The sequence below is a fragment of the Balaenoptera acutorostrata genome, chromosome 13 (assembly GCF_949987535.1).
Source record: "Balaenoptera acutorostrata chromosome 13, mBalAcu1.1, whole genome shotgun sequence".
NCBI classification, from domain to species: domain Eukaryota; kingdom Metazoa; phylum Chordata; class Mammalia; order Artiodactyla; family Balaenopteridae; genus Balaenoptera; species Balaenoptera acutorostrata.
Genome location: NC_080076.1, coordinates 34,146,154 through 34,169,921, shown reverse-complemented (window position 1 = coordinate 34,169,921; position 23,768 = coordinate 34,146,154). Strand labels below are relative to the sequence as shown.

Here is a 23,768-nt window from a genome sequence, read left to right as displayed (position 1 = left end):
TTTTGCTATTTATATTTACCCATGAGGGAATGCTTTCTTCCCAACAAATAAATCATAGAGCGTTTGGTAGGGTATGTTTGCAATAATCATAAAATTATAAAGGTTTTTAATTAATTAAAAAACCTTAAGGTGTTCTGGATGATTTGCCCAGAATAATTGATTTAATGCCTTTACAGAGCAAACATATGTATTTTAATAACTTTAAAATATTTTAGTTGTAAATATGAAATTGAGATAATTTAAAACTATAATATGTAACTGAGAGAAAATATTAGAAGGTTATTGTTTAATTTTCACTAGATGACTTTTTAAAAATCTTAAGATAGTGGAATACTTTTTATATGGTTTACCTAAAATCTGAAATGTAGTAAATTGAAGATATAATTCTATGACTTTGAGCTAGTATACACCTCTAAGATATTAATCATTGACCCAATTTAAAAACAGAAAAACAGTTAAAACAATAAAGGTTCAAAAAAATCTCTTTATAAAAACTTTCTCAAATAATTACTTAAATAAATTATCTTAATTGTGTGTGTGTGTTTGTGTGTGTTTATAAAGCAGAAGCATTTTGGAATATATTGTACTGGACACTTTCTCTTGAACAAGAAGCTAAATCATGGATGAATCAGCACTGATGTAATGAATCAGCACTGATGCAAATGTAATGAATCAGAGTATTTATCAATAATAACATCATTTGAGTGTGTAATCTGTGTTGCACACTCACCTAGGCACAGAATCTACAATGTTGAAAAAGACAGATTTGATTTCTACCCACGTAGAGTTTATAATCTCTATGTGGGGGAATATATAAAAATAAGCAGGCAATTACACAGTATTTTAATGAGTGTTACATTAGAAGCATTTGAACAGTAATTAGGTAGATAGCAGAAGACCTCCAGAGGAGCTGTAGTTCAGCTAAGGTCAGTCTTCAAAGTGAGAAGATAGAAAACAAAGTTTGGAAGGAGGACTGTGAGAGCCAGGAAAAAAGAAAGGAAGTTGCTTGTATTCTGGTATAGTCTCTTCTCTTGAACCTAAACATTCAGTGAAATTTTATATAAGTTTTTGGGTATATATGCTTGTTGGGTGTAAAAAGGGTTTTGAAAAATAGCTGAAATTAGCCTCTAAGATGACTCAGGGTGAAGAAGAACGCCCCTCCTCAACATGGAAATAATACCTGAAGAAAGAGGTACCATTATAAAATAAATCCTGAGGAATTCACAGGAGTTATAAGACAGAGTTTTGATTTTTTTTTCCCATGCTGTGAAGTTGAGAATTTAGTCAATTTTATTTAGGTCTGTGAGGGGTAAGTGCTCCCTGATGATATCTGAGGTATACAGCAAATGAAATCTTTCCCCTAGACATATAAGCAGATTCTAGTGGAGTAGTTTATACTAACAAGCATTTCTCTGCTACCCTAGGGAGAAGATCAATGCCACTGTTCTGGGAAGTCTGACCCTAAGAGGGTCAACCATATGCATTCTGAATGGTCTACAGGCAGATTTTCCAGTCAATGGCACTGCCTTGCATTTCAGGAAGCCTTGCCACATACGTCAGACCCAGTGAGGTGGTGCAAGCTGGAGTGTTTCTTTTGGAACTGCAAGAAATCATCTGGAGATTTTTACTTGCTGAGAGCCTCTACTGGAAGATGTCACTCCAAACAATGGCTTCTTGGAGTAAGGACAAGCTGATAGTGAGGCTTTTGACAAGAAATAATAGTCATCTTCTAGGGAGCAGACCTGGGCAAGAGTTTGCTGAGATAGCAGCCAAATCAATGATCTTCCCCAAAGTACATCTACAGAAAGTACTTCAGGACATCCTTTCAATGTTAGGGCTTTTAACCTTTTCCTTTCAGCCTGAGAAGATAGAGGAATCCGTGGAAAGCCTGATTGTCTGGCTCTCTTTTGCCAAATAGATATGAGAAGCAGTAAGACTAGGCCACAGGTACTGATACTGAATGTCTCAAGTCATTTGACTCTGCCTCACTCATTGTTGTTTTGGAATAAATAGAAGAAGACACAGATATCCTCTGCTTTACAGCTTCTTCAGCAAAGAAAGATGGCATATCTTGTTCTATCTTTCATGCCCCCTTTCACCATACCCATGATAAATGGTTTCATGATCCTAAGGCCATGATCTGTACAATGGTTGCCTTCCAGAGCTTTTGTAAGATTGAATTAGTTTAAATACAGATGTCTTCATAGAAATAAAAGGACATGTTATGGTCAGGGCAATCATGGGAGTCCCAGAATCCTACTGGCTCTTCACCCTCACTCAATGGACACCTCCTAAAGGACTCCAAAGAAACTCTGGAACCCATAGATACAATATGAGAATATCTAGTGATAGAGGATTGATTTATACCAAAAAGACTGTTTCTGGGAAGATGGAATAGATGTACTTTTCCCTATGCCTCCTGCTACATACAATATAAAACCATGGACATTATATGTGAAACAAGAGTAAGAAGATTCTGAAAGGCAGAAAGAGGCAGACTTGCTAGGAACTTCGGGAGCCATATTCAGATAGCAAATAAGTGCATAAAACATGTTCAACGTTATTAGACTTAGGTAAGTGTAAATTAAACCCACAATGAGCTATCACTATATATGTATCAAAATGGCTAAAAATTAAAAAAAAAAAAAAACAGTGACAATACAATGCTGGTAAGTATGCAGAAAAACTGGATCACTCACACATTGCTGGTGGGTACAGAAAATGATATTGCTACTCTGGAAAACAGTTTGGTAGTTTCTTTTAAAAATTTATATATGTAGGATATATATATCGTATATCCTACATGTAATACATAAAGCAGCAGTTGCACTCTTGGCCATTTATTGCAGAGAAATGAAGACTTACGTTCACACAAAAACACACTAAAAATGTTTCCAAATTGTTTATAGTAGCTTTATTCATAATAGCTAAAAACAGGAAACATCCCAAATATCCTTCAATGGTTGTGCAACCTGTGGTACAACCATATCATGGAATACCACTCAACAATAAAAAAAAAAAAAGAGTGTTGAAACATGCAACAGCCTGGATGAATCTCCATAGAATTATGCTAACTCAGAACAGGTAATCACAAAAGGTTACATAATATATGATTCCATTTAAACAATATTCTTCAAATGACAAAATTACAGATATGATTAATAGCTTAATAGTCGCCAAGTATTATAGAAGAAGTGGCCTATGGCTTTAAAAGGCAACATGCCCCCCACCCCACCCCAATAAACATGTTAAAAAAAAAAAAAAAAAAGAAGATTGGCTCACTTTTATCCACGGCATAACTCAAATACTTTCCCAGAATGCCACTCATTTGCTAAAGAATTACTTCATATCTTTACTTAGTTAAGAATTTTTCAAGTACCTTAAAGGATAGACTGCTAAACTGTTTACACCTTTGTGGAAAATTTATATAACATTTTCCTTTCACAGTTGGTCTCTCAAAATATATTCTTCCCGGGGCTTCCCTGGTGACACAGTGGTTGAGAGTCTGCCTGCCAATGCAGGGGACATGGGTTCGAGTCCTGGTCTGGGAAGATCCCACATGCCGCGGAGCAACTGGGCCCGTGAGCCACAATTACTGAGCCTGCGCGTCTGGAGCCTGTGCTTCGCAACAAGAGAGGCCGCGATAGTGAGAGGCCCGTGCACCGCGATGAAGAGTGGCCCCCATTTGCCGCAACTGGAGAAAGCCCTTGCACAGAAACGAAGACCCAACACAGCCATAAATAAATAAATAAATAATAATTTTTAAAATATATATATATATATATATATATATATATATATATATATATATATATATATATTCTTCCCTATGTCATCCATACTAGATGTAATTAAGGAATTACTCTTATCTTGATTTAGATATATTAAATTTTAATGATATGTTTAAATCTCCTGAGAATAAAATGTGTTCTCTCAAAGTTCTCCAAAAGTAAATAAATAAATAATAAGGCAACATGAAGTATCCTTATGGCAATGGAAATGTTTTGTATCTTGACTGTATCAATATCAATATCCTGGTTGTGATATTGTACCGTAGTTTGCAAGATGCTATCACTGGAGAAACTGGGTAAAGGAACATGGGATCTCTCTGTATTATTTCTTAAAATTCCATTGACTTTACAACTGTCTCAAAAAAAATCATAAAAATTATTCACTTATGTTTAAAATTATTAAAAAATCTCAAAAAAAATCTTAGCAAACTAGGCATAGAAAACAGCTTGCTTTATTTAATACCAGGTATCTAAACAAAGCAAACATTATGTTTAATAGAGAAATACTAAAACCACTCTCTCTCAGACTGGGATACAAGATAAAAATACTCATTATAAATATCTTTATTCACTTTATACTGATAATTCTAACCTGTTCAGCTGGGCAAAAGTATGACTGATGTTAAAAAAAAAGTTTTAAAAAAGAGGAAAATGTCACTATTCATGGAAAATATATTTTGAGTATGTAGAAAATTTCAAAGAAATTTCAAATAAATAAAATTTCTATTTATTCTATAGATAAATCAGTAGATTGAATAAATGAATTTAGTAAGTTTTCTTGCAACAATGTTAATATAGAAAATAATTTTATTTTTATATATGAGCAACAAAAGATAAGAAATTAAATTATTTAATGGTGTCAATTACCATAACATCACATATATCAAATCTCAAAAAATGAATCTTGCAGAAGTTTTGCAAGAGTCCTACTTAGGAAGCTGGAAAACATTTTGAGAAAAATTAAAGATGATATAAACAAGTAGAAGTGAATGCCACTCTTACAGATTGAAAGAGTCAATATTTTAATGGTGTCAAATTCCCCAAATTGATTTATAAAAACAAACCAAACAGATTTGTAGGGAGGGTGGAGATTCATCAACTAATTCTAAATTAATATGAAAATGAAAAAGGCCAAAAATAGTTACAACAATCTCAAAACAGAATAATTTCTATGATATATTGAGATTTACTATTAATCCACAGCAATTAGGGCAATATGATATTGGCAGATGGACTGAAAAATAAACTGACAGAATAGAGAACACATACACTAATGAACACTTTTTTTAGATAATAGAATTGGCATTTTAGAGCAGTAGTAAAAGGAAAATATTTTCAATAAATAGTACTGTGAATCAGATATAAATATTGAAACCAATGGACTGGACTTCTACCTTACAATATAAAAAATTATAAATTCTAGTTGGGTTTTAAATATAAATATGCAAAGCAAAACAACAAAGTTTCTCAGAGATTTCATAGGAGAATACCTCCAGGGCTTATACTGGTAAGATTTCTTAAAAACTAATATAAACACACTAACTATAAAGTGAAAGACTGACAAATTGAAATACATTTATTAAAATTGATACTACATTAAAACAAAAAAATAGTTTCATGAAAGACACTACTAAGAGAAGAGAAATCAAGCTATAGTGTGGAATAAAGTATATGTAGCAGAAAAAAAAAAAAAACAACAACTCATATCTATAATATGTAAAGAATTCCTGCAAATCAATCAGAAAGAGGCAGACTTCTCCAATGAAAAGTGAGCAAGAGACTGAGGGTTTCTTTAAGTAATAACATTTATTATTATAATTTATTGAGCATTGAAACTGTACTGGCATGGTAAAAATACATATTTTTACATTAATTATGTCACAATTCTCATACTAAGCCTATGAAAAATGTATTCTCACTTCCATTTACAGTTGAGAAATTAAAGATCAGAAAAGTTATATCATTTGCCCAACTTCACACAACTTGTGAAAAGCATGCTACTGTAGAAAAACTTTCATTTACTTATTACCCATTTATAAAATCTTTATTTCGTTTCTAATATGTATTTAACATAATACTAGGTACTAGGGGTATAAAGTTTAGTAAGATGTGACCCTTGTTCTTAAATGACTGTACAAAGGAGGTATAACAAAGTTTAGTTGTAGTTGGAGGTTGAAGAATACATAACAAACCTTCAGCTACCTTAAGAGTCATCTCACTGAGAGAACTGGAGAAGGGTAAGGAAGGAAAGAAATCCCAGGTGGAGGCAGCAGTATCAGAAAAAGTATGATGTAGTTTCCCTTCTCTTCCCTTTCCTTCCCTTCTCTTTCTTTCCTTGGGGTTAGGAGGCAGTGATAGTGGCAACAGGAATTGAGGAGGTAACATGATAAAAAATGTGCAGTGTTTTACAAATATGCATAACATCTTATACAAGGGCCATGCTAATCTTCTCTGTATTGTTCAGTTTTAGTATGTGTGTTGATGAAGTGAGCACAAGAGATTGAGTTTGTATGAAGAGGTCATTCAAATGGCTGATAAATAAATTTAAACCTGCACAACCTTATTAATAATCAGTAAAAGCAAATTAAAACTATAGTATAATGCAAATGTTTTCCTAACAAATTGGCAATTTTAAAAGACAGACAACATCAAATAGTGGTGAACTTTTGGAGTATGGAGAACTTTTATATACTACAGGTGGAATGTAAAATGGTTCAACAAGTTTAGAAAACTAGTTTGGGGCTGTCTACTAAAGCTGATCATACATGTAACCTATGTGTTGAATTGAATTATTGGTCCTAGTTTTTCTCTGTACTAATATTGTTTATCTACACTCTTGCCATGGCCTTATACAGGGTGGAGTATATGTCCCCATTCTACGACTTTAAGCTTGACCATGTGACTTACTTAGGGCAATTGAATGCTAATGAATATGACATGAACAGGGGCATGGAATATTCATGTGCAGTGGGGTTTGTGCTCTTTTGATTCTTCCATCACCATGATAAGAATATTTCCTGAGACACCCACTGCTTTCAGAAGCAAGATAAATACCAGTCTGAAGGGAAGACATTCCAAATAATCTAAAGGTGTGTGAGGGACAAATAAGTGTTATTATTTTTACCAAATTTTTGGCAGTTTGCTATAAGCAATTTTACTCATCAGAAATATATGCACATTTGTGACCACCTAGAGGGGTGGGATAGGGAGAGTGGGAGGGAGACACAAGAAGGAGGGGATATGGGGTTATAGGTATACTTATAGCTGATTCACTTTGTTATACAGAAGCAACTAACACAACAATGTAAAACAATTATATTCCAATAAAGATGTTAAAAAAAGAAATATTAGCACATGTACAGTTACACATGTGCAGGAAAGGCTGAAATGACAATATTTATGTCAGCATTATTCATACTGTCCCTAAACTAGAAACAACCCAGAGTTCATCAGTATGAGCTACAAATGATACAAATGATACAAATAAACTCGAGTACATTTATACAGTGCATTAATTTTGCTATGAAATGTAGAAAACTGTAGCACTCTACAGCATAGTTGAATTTTAGCAATATAATTTTGAGTAAAAGAAGCTAGATATAAAAGAACAGACATTGTATATTTCCATTTAAATAAAATTCAAAAATAAACATCCAAACTAAGCTATATTTATTGGAAAATGCTTTCTTAACCTTGCAAGAGATTATCTGAATATTTACTTTGTGATAAATTATTGTTTTGTATACTTTTCTGTATCTATGTTGTACTTTACTAAAAAAAAAATATTAAAAAGGAAATGTTTTAAATTACTCAAATGTAAAAAAAAAAAAAAGGAGAAAATACCCAGTTCCATTTCTCTATTTGTTCATATTTTTCTGGTAACAATATTTGCATAAAGTTAAACTATGACTTAATTTTTTCAAATGATCTTCTCTTTCTTCCTCTAGTCTAGATCAATTTTATTTCACATAATGACAATTTCTAAATAGTCTTTGTATTGTATAAATCTTTACAATGTTGATGAGTATGGGTTATGGAGATGGAAAACAGAATAATATCAAAATACGTTTTCTCATTGGCCTGGCATGGTGCTCCAAATTCCACCTTTTCTGTTTCATTCTCCCTAGTTAAGATAAGCCATTTAATTTCCAGGAACTCTCTATTAAAATGCAATAAAACTATACGAGAGGTAAAATATTAAGCTATTATCAAGCACAAACACCTTACTCTGCAATTACTTTTGCACAAAATTAGCTGTCGTGACAGAAAGCAGAAAGCAGGGCCTGAGGGGATGATTAGCAGGGATGGTAACATAATGGAAGGGGAGGGAAAACACTGCTGACAGCTATGGGTACAGAGACTGGGAGAGTACAGGGTGAACAAGAGTTCCTGGAGGCATGAGGGCACCCAAGTTCCAGAAAGGACCCCAGGTTTTAGCCGCAGCCTGACGAAAAACAATGTATGCATAGGAAGAAAGAGTTCATTCTTCCTCCTTCTCAAAACTGATAACAAAATGAAGTTGTTCTGTGCCCCAAGTTTGCTGAGTATGGCATTTTAATAATTGAACGTTATGTGTATACCAAAGATGAATTTGACTTACAGAAACATGTTATTCAGAATACCAGGCTTTCCTTTTGTGAAGTCAGATAATCCCTAATATGTCAGCTCTCTAGGAATAAGGGCTACAGGAATGAAACTTCCTCTACAGATGGAGGAAGAAGCGGAGGTATTTTTAGAGCAATGGGCTAAAGTAGTGCTTCATAAACTTTTCTGTACATACAAATCGCCTGGGGATCTTGTTAAAGTGCACAATCTGTGTCAGTAGGTCTCAGCCTGGAATTCTGATTCTGTATTTCTATTAGATACTAGGTCATGCCCATGCTACGGATCCAGGGCTGATAGCAGTACTGTCCAACAGAAATATATGAGCTGTATTTATTCTAAGGAATAGGATCACACAATTATGGAGACTGAGAAATTCCAAGATACGCAGTTGGCAAGCTGGAGATCCAGGATAGTTGATGGTGTAATTTACAGTCCAAAGGCAGGAGAAGACAAACATCCCAGATCAATCAGTCAAGCAGGCAAAGTTTTCTCTTACCTAGCTTTTATATTCTACTCAGGCTCTCAATTGAGTGGATTAGGACTACCCACATTAACAAGGGCAGTCTGCTTTACTCACTCTTCTGATTGAAGTGTTAATCTCATCCAGAAACTCCTTCACAGATATATCCAGAATAAAATTCGACCAAATGTCTGGGCACCCCATAGCCCAATCAAGCTGTCACACAAAATTAACCATCACACTTCCCTATGAAGCTTTCCTGTATTTGTTCACTGAGAAACTTTATGCCTTCTCCTATATGTCTATAACACTGCACATAGCTCTATTAAAGCATTTTAGCCATTCTATTCTAATTATTTTTCTTAGTCTCAGTTATTTGAAAGTATGCAGCATGCCTTATTCATCTTTGTATATGCATTTTCTAGCATTCTGACAGTCACGTAAGTGGTCAATAAATTCAGTTTACCTTTTGCACTCTGCTCGATTCTTTCAGATGTGCTAGGTCATTTCAGCTACATAACACACTGCATATATATCAATATGGACAATTTAAATATGAAAAAAATAAATAGGTATTAAACTTTACAAAACTCACAAACCTGTAGGAGGTGATTGGGAGAATAATCTAGGTCTGGTAAACACCAAAAGCCATTTTTATTTTGCTAACTGGTTGTTTTTTTAAAGACTAATCAAATAAGTAAAGAGGTTTACCTTGAAGATTAGGTGCTGTTTCTTAACTGATTTGAGTGAATACATAATTGCAAAATCTGGTCCAAATTTAAATTAATACTCAGATATAAATAATAGACAGCTTAATCTTCCATGAAACGACATTTAGTGAAAGACAGGGAAAAGTAACATAGTGGACAATTGTTAAGTTTCTGACGACCTGTATTTATTAAGTCCTTACTTTCCATGATTGAGGTGGAAGCAACGACTCACTTTCCCGGCCTCCTTTGCAACACGGTTACAAGCATGTGACCTAGGCTATGCCAAGCAGGTCTATCCAATCAAATCCTTGATTCAAATGTGAACATTATGAGGATGTATGTGCCATGGTATTTGAATTTCTAGGTGGATGATAAAGCATGGCAAACACCACTCCCGTGAATGGTGGCAGCAATAGCAGCTTCATTGCTTGATTGGTACAACCACAGTATAGCTTAGACCTGGCTCAGGATGCATATCCTCAGAATTCACTTCTCCATGTCCATGAGAATTTATGTGAGAAGGATTTTTCCCAGACCTAGCACTGATTCTACCCCCTTCTGCTTATAGGCTTTTACACCATGGGTGATTTAGTTTTCTTTTCTCTCTTTCACAGCAACAGTTTTAATTTATAGTCTAAGTATCACCTTTGAACATCTGGTTTCCATTAACCTTTCCACCATTCACTGAGAACAGCCTGGTGTTTCAGAGCTAGGCATTAGAGCAGAAGACAAGGGCACACAGCTGCTGATTGATTTTTCTAGCACATAATTTATACTTCAGTTTTTCTCTCCCTTCTAGGCACCAAAAGTAGAAAATTATCTGCTAAGTCTGGAGGCTGTGGTGACCAGCATCTGCACACACACACACACACACATTTGGTTAGGTGCTATTGGCAGGTACTTACAGATGTGTATTTTTTATCCTATCTCTTGTCCTCCCTTTCCTATTACATTCAATGTTATGGCTGAATTTTGGAAAAAAGGAATGTTTGAGAAGCCAAAACAAATCAACAAACAAACAAAACCTGGCCTGAAGTTATTAGCTGTCTAAAATTTCACTTTGATCCACATTTTTATGCCAAGCAGACAGAGCTAGTGATGTTAAATTTGTATCCCATATGTATCATCATGGATTTCATTTACTCATTCAAAAATATTCTTAGCACCTTCTACATACAGTTGACCCTTGAACAACATGGATTTGAACAGCAAGGGTCTACTTACATGCAGATTTCTTTCAATGAATCCATACTACAGCATTACACCATCTGAGGTTGGTTGAATCCATAGATACAGAACCGAGGATACATACGGGAGGGCCAGCTCTAAAGTTATACAGGGATTTTTGATTGCATGGAGGCGTGGTCAGCACAAGTGTCAACTGTATTTTGTTCTGGGGAACAATGTGAACAAAACAGACATCACCATTGCCCTCACAGATTTTTAACCTGAAGATAGAGAACCTAAAATAATAAAAGGTGATAAATACTGAAGTACAGTTTTATTAAGTCAAGGTGTTCCCACCAAACTCTTGTAAAATAACCTGTGATTTCAAGAGACATTCAACTAATGAGGATGAGAAGACCCTATCAACATTTCTGATTTTAAAAAGCCTGAAGCTTATTGATATAGAATTCCTTTTCACACTTCCCTCTACTGTGGGAATAGAGAAGGATGTGGGGAGAGGGAAAGTAATGAATTTCTGTACACGTGTGCATTTCCTATCCTCTCATAACTGAAGGAAGTATTGGGATATTCATGGGGCAGAACAGGGTGTTTCCACTGAAGATGGAACCAAGCAGTACAACTTGGCAAATTAAGGAGAAGTTTCAAAACCAGAGATAGCCCAGAAAATTATAAAGTAATTTAAGAGTAGAAATTTAATGAAAAACAGTACTTTGCCCATGGGAACATTGAAGATTATACCAGGAGACTTAAGTGTTTTAATTCCTTTTCTTTCAAACTTCAGAGAAGTTAAGATTTTCAAAAGATACATAAGAGTCCATCCTTACATTTAGGTCTTTAATCCATTTTGAGTTTATTTTTGTGCATGGTATTAGGCAGTGTTCTAATTTCATTCTTTTATGTGTAAATGTCCAATTTTCCCAGCACCACTTATTGAAGAAACTGTCTTTTCTCCATTGTATATTTTTGCTTCCTTTGCCATAGTCCAAAAACTATAAAACTCTTAGAGGAAAGCATAGGCAGAAAACTCTTTGACATAAATCACAGCAAGATCTTTTTTGACCCACCTCCTAGAATAAGTAAAATAAAAACAAAAATAAACAAATAGGACCTAATTAAACTTCAAAGCTTTTGCACAGCAAAGGAAACCATAAACAAGACAAAAAACAACACTTGGAATCAGAGAAAATATTTGCAAATGAAGCAATGACAAATGATTAATCTCTAAAATATATAAGTAGCTCAGTGTCAAAAAACAATACAAAAAACAAACAAAAACAGCCCAATCAAAAATAGGCAGAAGGCTTAAATAGGCATTTCTCCAAAGAAGACATACAGATGGCCAACAAACACATGAAAAGATGCTCAACATCAGTAATTATTAGAGAAATGCAAATCAAAATTACAATGAGGTAACACCTCACATTGGTCAGAATGATCATTATCAAAAAAATCTACAAAAGATAAATGCTGGAGAGGGTGTGGAGAAAAGGGAACCTTCAGGCACTGTTGGTAGGAATGTAAATTGATACGGGCACTATGGAAAACAATATGGAGGTTCCTTAAAAAACTAAAAATAGAGCTACCATATGACTCAGCAATCCCATTACTGGGCATAAACCCAGAGAAAATCATAAGTCAAAATGACACATGCCTCCCAATGTTCATAGCTGCACTATTTACAATAGCGAGACCATGGAAGCAGCCTAATTATCCACTGACAGATGAAGTGATAAAGAAGATATGGTATATATGTACAATGGAATGTTACTCAGCCATAAAAATGAATGAAATTGGGTCATTTGTAGAGATGTGGATGGACCTAGAGACTGTCATACAGAGTGAATATATGTGGAATCTGGAAAAATAGTATAGATGATCCTATTTGCAAAGCAGAAATAGAGACACAGATGTAGAGAACAAATGTATGGATACCAAGGAGGGGAAGGGGGAGTGGGAGGAATTGGGAGATTGGGTTTGACATATATACATTATGGATACTATGTATAAAATAGACAACTAATGAAAACATACTGTATAGCACAGGGAACTCTACTTAATGCATTGTGGTTATCTAAATGGGAAGGAAATTCAAAAAATAGGGGATATATGTATATGTATAACAGATTAGTTTTGCTGTACAGTCAAAACTAACTCAATATATTGTATATTGTATATTGTAAGGCAATATACAGCAATAAAAATTAATTTTTAAAAAAATTCAAAAGAAAATATATCCAGAAACAAAGGTGATAAAAAGAGTCTGTAATGCTGATGAATGGCCAAACCATCAGAATTCCCTGACTTCTTATTCTCTTTTAGGAGAATTGTATTGAGAATCAAAATATAAAACTAACATTTGTGAAGAGACTAAAATCCCAAGATATGTGATTAGATTTTAAAGGAGTATGTAGCTACTGAAATGGAGTGTAAATCTGTTTTTTTAGAGTAATGACATTTTAGGCTTCTACAAAATAAATGAATGGAATTTTGAACCACCACTGAGCAGGGAAATGGGCATCAGATAGGTGTTTAACTTGCAATCTCTGTTGATAAAATGGAGAAGTATAAACTAGAACCAAAGATGATTAGAAAGAAGAGTAAATATTTGAATTACTTTATCCACAATAATAAAAGTTAGAGTGTTTCAGTATGTAGGAAGTTTTCTAGTAGTTTGCTATATATCCTGTCATTTGCCACAATGTGTTTTCCATTTCTATTAATGATTTTCAAGAAGGTACAGAATAATACATGTTCACAAGGGAAGATTGTTAAAGATAGTGAATAATTTAAATGATATTACTGGTGTGCTAAAGATTCTTCACAGTGTTGAAAAATGGACGGTTTATAATAGGACAACACACATTTGAGATTGATGTGAATTTCTGAGAGTGCTTTTTTTCCAACTCCTTAAAACCTATGGACAGGAATAGGAGATTTGAACTCAAAATATTAGTTATAATAAAATATCTGAACATTTTTCAACTGATAAGAATCCCAATATGAGTCAACAAAGTAAGGTATATCCAAAAGCCAGGTAAAGTCTATTGGACTATAGCAGATAGAGATTGGGAAGGTAAGAATACTTGCATTTACTTAGAACAAGGAGTTAAGAACCCACCATATTCTTTTTTATTTTTTTAACATCTTTATTGGAGTATAATTGCTTTACAATGGTGTGTTAGTTTCTGCTTTATAAGAAAGTGAATCAGTTACACATATACATATATCCCCATATCTCTTCCCTCTTGCATCTCCCTCCCTCCCACCCTCCCTATCCCACCCCTCTAGGTGGTCACAAAGCACCAAGCTGATCTCCCTGTGCTATGCGGCTGCTTCCAACTAGCTATCTATTTTACGTTTGGTAGTGTATATATGTCCATGCCAATCTCTCACTTTGTCACAGCTTACCCTTCCCCCATCCCCGTATCCTCAAGTCTATTTTCTGGTAGGTCTGCATCTTTATTCCCGTCTTGCCACTAGGTTCTTCATGACCTTTTTTTTTTTTTTTTTAGATTCCATATATATATATATATATATATATATATATATATATATATATATATATATATATATATATATATATGTGTTGGCATAGGGAACTTGTTTTTCTCTTTCTGACTTACTTCACTCTGTATGATAGTCTCTATGTTCATCCACCTCACTACAAATAACTTAGTTTCATTCGTTTTTATGGCTGAGGAATATTCAATTGTATATATGTGCCACATCTTCTTTATCTATTCATCTGTTGATGGACACTTAGGTTGCTGCCATGTCCTGGTTATTGTAAATAGAGCTGCAATGAACATTGTGGTACATGACTCTTTTTGAATTATGGTTTTCTCAGGGTATATGCCCAGTAGTGGGATTGCTGGGTCATATGGTAGTTCTGTTTTTAGTTTTTTAAGAAACCTCTATACTGTCCTCCATAGTGGCTGTATCAATTTACATTCCCACCAACTGTGCAAGAGGGTTCCCTTTACTCCACACCCTCTCCATCATGTATTGTTTGTAGATTTTTTGATGTAGACCATTCTGACTGGTGTAAGATGATATCTCATTGTAGTTTTGATTTACATTTCTCTAATGATTAATGATGTTGAGCATTCTTTCATGTGTTGGTTGGAAATCTGTATATCTTCTTTGGAGAAAACTCTAAGTCTTCTGCCCATTTTTGGATTGGGTTGTTTGTTTTTTTGATATTGAGCTGCATGAGCTGCTTGTAATTTGTGGAGATTAATCCTTTGTCAGTTGCTTCATTTGTAAATATTTTCTCCCATTCTGAGGGTTCTCTTTTCATCTTGTTCATGGTTTCCTTTGCTGTGCAAAACTATTGTTTCATTAGGTCCCATTTGTTTATTTTTGTTTTTATTTCCATTTCTCTAGGAGGTGGGTGAAAAAGGATCTTGCTGTGATTTATGTCATAGAGTATTCTGCCTATGTTTTCCTCTAAGAGTTTGATGATGTCTGGCCTTACATTTAGGTCTTTAATCCATTTTGAATTTAGATTTGTGTGTGCTGTTAGGGAGTGTTCTAATTCCATTCTTTTACATGTAGCTTTCCAGTTCTCCCAGCAACACTAATTGAAGAGGCTGTCTTTTCTCCACTGTATATCCTTGCCTCCTTTATCAAAGATAAGGGGACCACATGTGCATGGGTTTATCTCTGGGCTTTCTATCCTGTTCCATTGATCTGTATTTCTGTTTCTTTGCCAGTACCATACTGTCTTGATTACTGTAGCTTTGTAGTAGTCTGAAGACAGGGAGCCTGATTCCTCCAACTCCGTTTTTCTTTTGCAAGATTGCTTTGGCTATTTGTGACGTTTTGTGTTTCAATACAAATTGTGAAATATTTTATTCTAGTTCTGTGAAAAATGCCAGTGGTAGTTTGATATGGATTGCATTGAATCTGTAGCCTGCTTTGTATGGTACAGTCATTTTCAAAATGTTGATTCTTCCAATCCAAGAACATGGTATATCTCTCCATCTATTTGTATCATCTTTAATTTCTTTCATCAGTTTCTTATAATTTTCTGCATACAGGTCTTTTGTCTCCTTGGGTAGGTTTATTCCTACATATTATATTCTTTTTGTTGCAATGGTAAATGGGAGTGTTTTCTTAATTTCACTTTCAGATTTTTCATCATTAGTGTATAGGAATGCAAGAGATTTCTGTGCATTAATTTTGTATCCTGCTACTTTACCAAATTCATTGATTAGCTCTAGTAGTTTTCTGGTAGCCTCTTTAGGATTCTCTATGTATAGTATCATGTCATCTGCAAACAGTGACAGTTTTACTTCTTTTCTGATTTGGACTCTTTTTATTTCTATTTCTTCTCTGATTGCTGTGGCTAAAACTTCCAAAACTATGTTGAATAATAGTGGTGAGAGTGGGCAACCTTGTCTTGTTCCTGATCTTACTGGAAATGGTTTCATTTTTTCACCATTGAGGACGATGTTGGCTGTGGGTTTGTCATGTATGACATTTATTATGTTGAGGAAAGTTCCCTCTATGCCTACTTCTGGAGGGTTTTAATCATAAATGGGTGTTGAATTTTGTTGAAAGCTTTCTCTGCATCTATTGAGATGATCATATGGTTTTTCTCCTCCAATTTTTTAATATGGTGTATCACGTTGATTGATTTGCATATATTGAAGAATCTTTGCATTCCTGAGAAAAACCCCACTTGATCATAGTGTATGATCCTTCTAATGTGCTGTTGGATTCTGTTTTCTTTTTGACATCTGTATCTGGTTTTGGTATCAGAGTAATGGTGGCCTTGTAGAATGAGTTTGGGAGTGTTCCTCCCTCTGCTATATTTTGGAAGAACTTGAGAAGGATAGGTGTTAGCTCTTCTCTAAATGTTTGATAGAATTCGCCCATGAAGCCATCTGGTCCTGGGCTTTTGTTTGTTGGAACATTTTTAATCACAGTTTCAATTTCAGTGCTCGCGATTTGTCTGTTCATATTTTCTATTTCTTCCTGGTTCAGTCTCGGAAGGTTGTGAATTTCTAATAATTTGTCCATTTCTTCCACGTTGTCCATTTTATGGGCATAGAGTTGCTTGCAGTAATCTCTCATGATCCTTTGTATTTCTGCAGTGTCAGTTGTTACTTCTCCTTTTTCATTTCTAATTCTGTTGATTTGAGACTTTTCTCTTTTTTTCTTGATAATTCTAGCTACTGGTGTATCAATTTTCTTTATCTTCTCAAAGAACCATCTTTTAGTTTGATTGATCTTTGCTATTGTTTCCTTCATTTCTTTTTAACTTGTTTCTGATATGATCTTTATGATTTTGTTCCTTCTGCTAACGTTGGGGTTTTTATTGTTCTTCTTTCTGTAATTGCTTTAGGTGTAAGTTTAAGTTGTTTATTTGAGATGATTCTTGTTTCTTAAGGTAGGAATGCATTGCTATAAACTTTCACTTTAGAACTGCTTTTGCTGCATCCCATAGGTTTTGGGTCATTGTGTTTTTATTGTCATTTGTTTCTAGGTATTTTTTGATTTCCTTTTTGATTTCTTCAGTGATCTCTTGGTTATTAAGTAGTGTATTGTTTAGCCTCCATGTGTTTGTATTTTTTTACAGATCTTTTCCTGTAATTGATATCTAGTCTCATAGTGTTGTGGTCGGAAACGATACTGGATACAATTTCAATTTTCTTAAATTTACCAAGGCTTGATTTGTGATGCAAGGTATGATCTATCTTGGAGAATGTTCCAGGAGCACTTGAGAATAATATCTATTCTGTGTTTTTGTATGGAATGTCCTATAAATATCAATTAAGTCCATCTTCTGTAATGTATCATTTAAAGCTTATTTTCCTTATTTATTTTCATTTTGGATGATCTGTCCATTGGTGAATCTGGTATGTTAAAGTCCCCTACTATGATTGTGTTACTGTTGATTTCCCCTTTGATGGCTGTTAGTATTTGCCTTATGTATTGAAGTGCTCCCATGTTGGGTGCATAAATATTTACAATTGTTATATCTTCTTCTTGGATTGATCCCTTTATCTTTATGCAGTGTCCTTCTTTGTCTCTTATAATAGTCTTTGTTTTAAAGTATGTTTTGTCTGATATGAGAATTGCTACTCCAGCTTTCTTTTGCTTTTCATTTTCATGAAATATCTTTTTCCATCCCTCACTTTTATTCTGTTTGTGTCCCTAGGTCTGAAGTGGATCTCTTGTAGACAGCATATATAAGGGTCTTGTTTTTGTATCCATTCAGCCAATCTATGTCTTTTGGTTGGAGCATTTAATACATTTACATTTAAGGTAATTATCGATATGTATGTTCCTATTTCCATTTTCTTAATTGTTTTGGGTTTATTATTGTAGGTCTTTTCCTTCTCTTGTGTTTCCTGCCTAGTGAAGTTCCTTTAGCGTTTGTTGTAAAGCTGGTTTGGTGGTGCTAAATTCTCTTAGCTTTTGGTTGTCTGTAAAGATTTTAATTTCTCCATCAAATCTGAATGAGATCCTTGCTGGGTAGAGTAATCTTGGTTGTAGGTTTTTCTCCTTCATCACTTTAAGTATATCCTGCCACTCCCTTCTGGCTTGCAGTGTTTCTGCTGAAAGATCAGCTGTTAACCATATGGGGATTCCCTTGTGTGTTATTTGTTGTTTTTCCCTTGCTGCTTTTAATGTTTGTTCTTTGTATTTAATTTTTGATAGTTTGATTAAGATGTGTCTTGGAGTGTTTCCCCTTGGATTTATCCTGTATGAGACTCTCTGCACTTCCTGGACTTGACTATTTCCTTTACCATATTAGGGAAGTTTTCAACTATAATCTCTTCAAATATTTTCTCAGCCCCTTTCTCTTTCTCTTCTTCTTCTGAGACCCCTATAATTCAAATGTTGGTGCGTTTAATGTTGTCCCCGACATCTCTGAGACTGTCCTCAATTCTTGTCATTCTTTTCTCTTTTTTCTGCTCTGCAGTAATTATTTCCACTATTTTATCTTCCAGGTCACTTATCCGTTCTTCTGCCTCAGTTATTCTGCTATTGGTGCCTTCTAGAGAATTTTTAATTTCATTTATTGTGTGGTTCATTATTGTTTGTTTGCTCTTTAGTTCTTCTAGTTCCTTGTTAAACGTTTCTTGTATATTCTCCATTCTATTTGCAAGATTTTGGATCATCTTTACTATCATTGCTCTGAATTCTTTTTCAGGTAGACTGCCTATTTCCTCTTCATTTGTTAGGTCTGGTGGGTTTTTACCTTGTTCCTTCATCTCTGTGTGTTTCTCTGTCTTCTCATTTTGCTTAACTTACTGTGTTTGGGGCTCCATTTCACAGGCTGCAGGTTCATAGTTTCTGTTTTTTTTGTTGTCTGTCCCCAGTGGCTGAGATTGGTTCAGTTGGTTGTGTAGGCTTCCTGGTGGAGGGGAATAGTGTCTGTGTTCTGGTGGATGAGGCTGGATCTTGTCTTTCTGGTGTGCAGGCCCACGTCTGGTGAGGTGGTTTGGGGTGTCTGTGGCCTTATTATGATTTTAGGCAGCCTCTGCTAATGGTTTGGTTTGTGTTCCTGTCTTGTTAGTTGTTTGGCATAGAGTGTCCAGCACTGTAGCTTGCTGGTCGTTGAGTGGAGTTTGGTCTTGGCATTGAGATGGAGATCTCTGGGAGATTTTTGCCATTTGATATTATATGGAGCTGGGAGGTGTCTTGTGGACCAGTGTCCTGAACTTGGGTATCCCACCTTAGTGGCAAGCCGGGATGCCTGGCTGGAGCACCAAGAGCCTGTCCTCCATACAGCTCAGAATAAAGGGGAGAAAAGAAAGAAAGAAGATAAAATAAAATAAAATAAAATAAAATAAAATAAAGTTATTTAAAAAATAATTATTAAGAAAAAAAATTTTTTAAGTAATAAAAAAAAAAAAAAGGACAGACAGAACCCTAGGACAAATGGTAGAAGCAAAGCTATACAGACAAAATCACACACAGAAGCATACATATACACAGTCACAAAAAGAGAAAAAGGGAAAAAGTATATATATCATTGCTCCCAAAGTCCACCTACTCAATTTGGGATGATTCGTTGTCTATTCAGGTATTCCACAGATTCAGGGTACATCAAGTTGATTGTGGAGTTTTAATCCGCTGCTCCTGAGGCTGCTGGGAGAAATTTCCCTTTCTCTTCTTTGTTCGCACAGCTCCCGGGGTTCAGTTTTGGATTTGGACCCGTCTCTGTGTTTAGGTTGCCTGAGGGTGTCTGTTCTTCGCTCAGACAGGATGGCGTTAAAGGAGAAGCTGATTTTGAGGCTCTGGGTCTCTCAGGCCGGGGGCAGGGTACAGTACAGATGTGGGGCGAGTCTGCAGTGACAGAGGCTGGCATGGTATTGCACCAGACTGAGGCGTGTCGTGTGTTCTCCCAGGGAAGTTGTCCCTGGATCACGGGACTTTGGCAGTGGCGGGCTGCACAGACTCCCAGGAGGGGAGGTGTGAAGAGCAACCTGTGCTTGCACACAGGCTTCTTGGTGGCTGCAGTTGCAGCCTTAGCATCTCATGCCCGTCTCTGGGGTTCGCGCTGATAGCCACGGCTAACATCCATCTCTGGAGCTCCTTTAAGTGGCGCTGTTAATCCCCTCTCCTCACGCACCAGGAAACAAATAGGCAAGAAAAAGTCTCTTGTCTCCTCAGCAGCTCCAGACTTTTTCCCGGACTCCCTCTCAGCTAGCTGTGGTGCACTAGCCCCCTTCAGGCTATGTTCACGAAGCCAACCCCAGTCCTCTCCCTGGGATCTGACCTACGAAGCCCGAGCCTCAGCTCCCCGCCCCCACCCGTCCCGGCACGTGAGCAGACAAGCCTCTAGGGCTGGTGAGTGCTGGTCGGCACAGATTCTCTGTGGGAATCTCTCTGCTTTGCCCTCCATACCCCTGTTGCTGTACTCTCCTCCATGGCTCTGAAGCTTACCCCCTCTGCCACCCACAGTCTCTGCCCATGAAGGGCATTCCTAGTGTGTGGAAACCTTTCCTCCTTCACAGCTCCCTCCCACTGGTGCAGGTCCCATCCCTATTCTTTTTTTTTATATATATATATTTTTTTTAAATTTTGTTTAAATTCCCATTTTTTTTAAGTTTTTCATATTTATTTATTTATTTATTTATTTATTTATTTATTTATTTATGGCTGTGTTGGGTCTCCGTTTCTGTGCGAGGGCTCTCTCCAGTTGCGGCAAGCGGGGGCCACTCTTCATTGCGCTGCACGGGCCTCTCACTATCGCGGCCTCTCCTGCTGCGGAGCACAGGCTCCAGACGCGCAGGCTCAGCAATTGTGGCTCACGGGCCCATCCCTATTCTTTTGTCTCTGTTTTTTTCTTTTTCCTTTTCCCCTACCCATGTACGTGGGGAGTTTCTTTCCTTTTTGGAGGTCTGAGGTCTTCTGCCAGCATTTAGTAGGTGTTCTGTGGGGGTTGTTCCACATGTAGATGTATTTCTGATGTGTTTGTGGGGAGAAAGGTGATCTCCGTGTCTTACTCTTCCGCCATCTAAGAATTACACATTTTTAGTGTGGCTGTAAGGGAGAGCGAGGAAGACAAATAACTAAATTGTTTGATTAAAGGAGAATAAAAAATATTTTAGCTCAAATATAAGAAAAAAAAATAGTACAGGCAAGAAAAGGGCACTGCCAAAAGATAGGATGGATTTTACTGAAAGAAAATGGGTGCAGGGAAATATAGGTCGCAGTTAGAGGAAATCTTGTAAAGAGAGTTCAAACATAAAACAGGGTGTTAGATTGGATATTTTAAAACATTTCTTACATCTTTTAAAGGAGGAATTACAGAGACAGAAGTGAGATAGTTGATTGTAAGAAGATTTGAGGATAGAAATGGAGTAAGAAATAGTACTTATACCATAAAGTCATTTGGGATTTTATGTGGAGACTTAAAAGTTTAATTTCACTTCTTTTAAACTTTATATTTTTTTTGTTTTCTCTTTATATTACATCCTCACTGTACTTATTTTTTTTTCAACTTTTATCAATTTGCCATTTATCATTTTTTTTTTTAGAAAGATATTCGCCATGTATTTCTTCTTTAGGTCTTTTTTTAAAATTTATTTTTTTATTTATTTTTGGCTGTGTTGGGTCTTCGTTTCTGTGCTAGGGCTTTCTCTAGTTGCGGCAAGCGGGGGCCACTCTTCATTGTGGTGCGTGAGCCTCTCACTATCGCGGCCTCTCTTGTTGCAGAGCACAGGCTCCAGATGCGCAGGCTCAGTAGTTGTGGCTCACGGGCCCAGTTGCTCCACGGCATGTGGGATCTTCCCAGACCAGGCCTTGAACCTGTGTCCCCTGCATTGGCAGGCAGATTCTCAACCAGTGCACCACCAGGGAGGCCCTGCCATTTATCATTTATCATAGGATTGAGGAATTTAAAAATTTCTGTTTTATGTCTGGCAAAATTAAGAGAATTAAGAAGCCACCCCCTCCCACTGCTGCTGTGTGTGTGTGTGTACATGTGTGTGCAATAAGATTGAAATTTCAGAACTCCAGGAACAATTTAAAAGACATTATTCCATATCAAAGGTTAGTTTTTAAAATACCTAGATATTATTGTCACAATATCACTTTCTGCCTGACGGTGGGCCTCTTCAAGAGGCAGAAAGTAGAAGGAATTGGCTTCACCTTCCAGCTGAGCCCTTGCATGGACTCATGCATCACTAAGCCAGTGTGGGAGGGAGTATTCTGAGTCATTTTCTTTCTTTACTTCCAGTATAAATTATGATTCATTATAATGTTTGTGATAGACAGAACAATGCTCTCCCAAGATATATGTCTCTTAACCCCAGAACCTATAAATATACTATATTACATGACAAAGGGAAATTAAGGTTGCAGATGGATTTAACCTTCCTTGCTAATCACTTGACCTCAGAATAAAGAGAGTATCCCAGATTATCCAGGAGGGCCAAGGTAATCAGAAAGGTCTTTAAAGTGGAAAAAGAGGCCAAGGAGAGTCAGAGAAATAATGTGACTCAAGAAGCAGGGCCAGAGAGATACTATGCTGCTAGGTATGAAGATAGAGGAGGAGAGCCACAAGCCAATGAATGTAGGCATCCTTAAGAAACTTAATAAAGCAAGGAAACAGATTCTTTACTAAAGCCTCCAGAAAGGAATGCAGCCCTGCTGACACCTTGATCTTAACCCAGTGAATTCTGGGTCAGGACTCTGACGTCCAGCAATGTAAATTAGTATTGTTTTACATTTCATATACATTTTAAACCACTATATTTATGTAATTTGTTATGGCACCAATAGAAAACTAGTACAACATCCAATCATAACTCTCTTTTCCTTCTTTGGGATACAAATGTACATACTTAAATGCACAAATGATACAATTTCACTTTGAGACAGTTTTATATATATATATATATATATATATATATATATATATATATATATATATATATATATATATTAACATCTTTACTGAAGTATAATTGCTTTAAAATGGTGGGTTAGTTTCTGCTGTATAACAAAGTGAATCAGCTATACATATACATATATTCCCATTTCTCTTCCCTCTTGTGTCTCCCTCCCATGCTCCCTATCCCACCTCTCTAGGTGGACACAAAGCAGTGAGCTTATCTCCCTGTGCCATGCATCTGCTTCTCACTAGCTATCTATTTTACATTTGGTAGTGTATATATGTCCATGTCACTCTCTCACTTCATTCCAGCTTACCATTCACCCTCCCCATGTCCTCAAGTCCATTGTCTACATCTGCGTCTTTATTCCTGTCCAGCCCCTAGGTTCTTCAAAAGCATTTTTTTTTTTGATTCCTTATATATGTGTTAACATACGGTATTTGTTTTTCTCTTCTGAATTACTTCACTCTGTAGGACAGTCTCTAGGTCCATCCACCCTATTGCAAATAACTCAACTTTGTTTCTCTATATTGCTGAATAATATTCCATTGTATATATGTGCCACATCTTCTTTATCCATTCATCTGTCAGTGGACACTTAGGTTGCTTCCATCACCTGACTATTGTAAATAGTGCTGCAATGAAAATTGTG

The 23,768-nt window shown here is 36.0% G+C and overlaps 1 protein-coding gene and 1 non-coding gene across 2 annotated transcripts in view; both read right to left on the bottom strand.

Moving 5' to 3' along the window:
* RIT2 (Ras like without CAAX 2) overlaps positions 1 to 23,768 on the bottom strand; it is a 542,835-nt gene that overhangs the window by 361,101 nt on the left and 157,966 nt on the right.
* On the bottom strand, positions 6,181 to 6,285 carry LOC114236536 (U6 spliceosomal RNA). Its single transcript, XR_003622474.2, has one exon. It is a non-coding gene; the product is annotated as a U6 spliceosomal RNA (small nuclear RNA).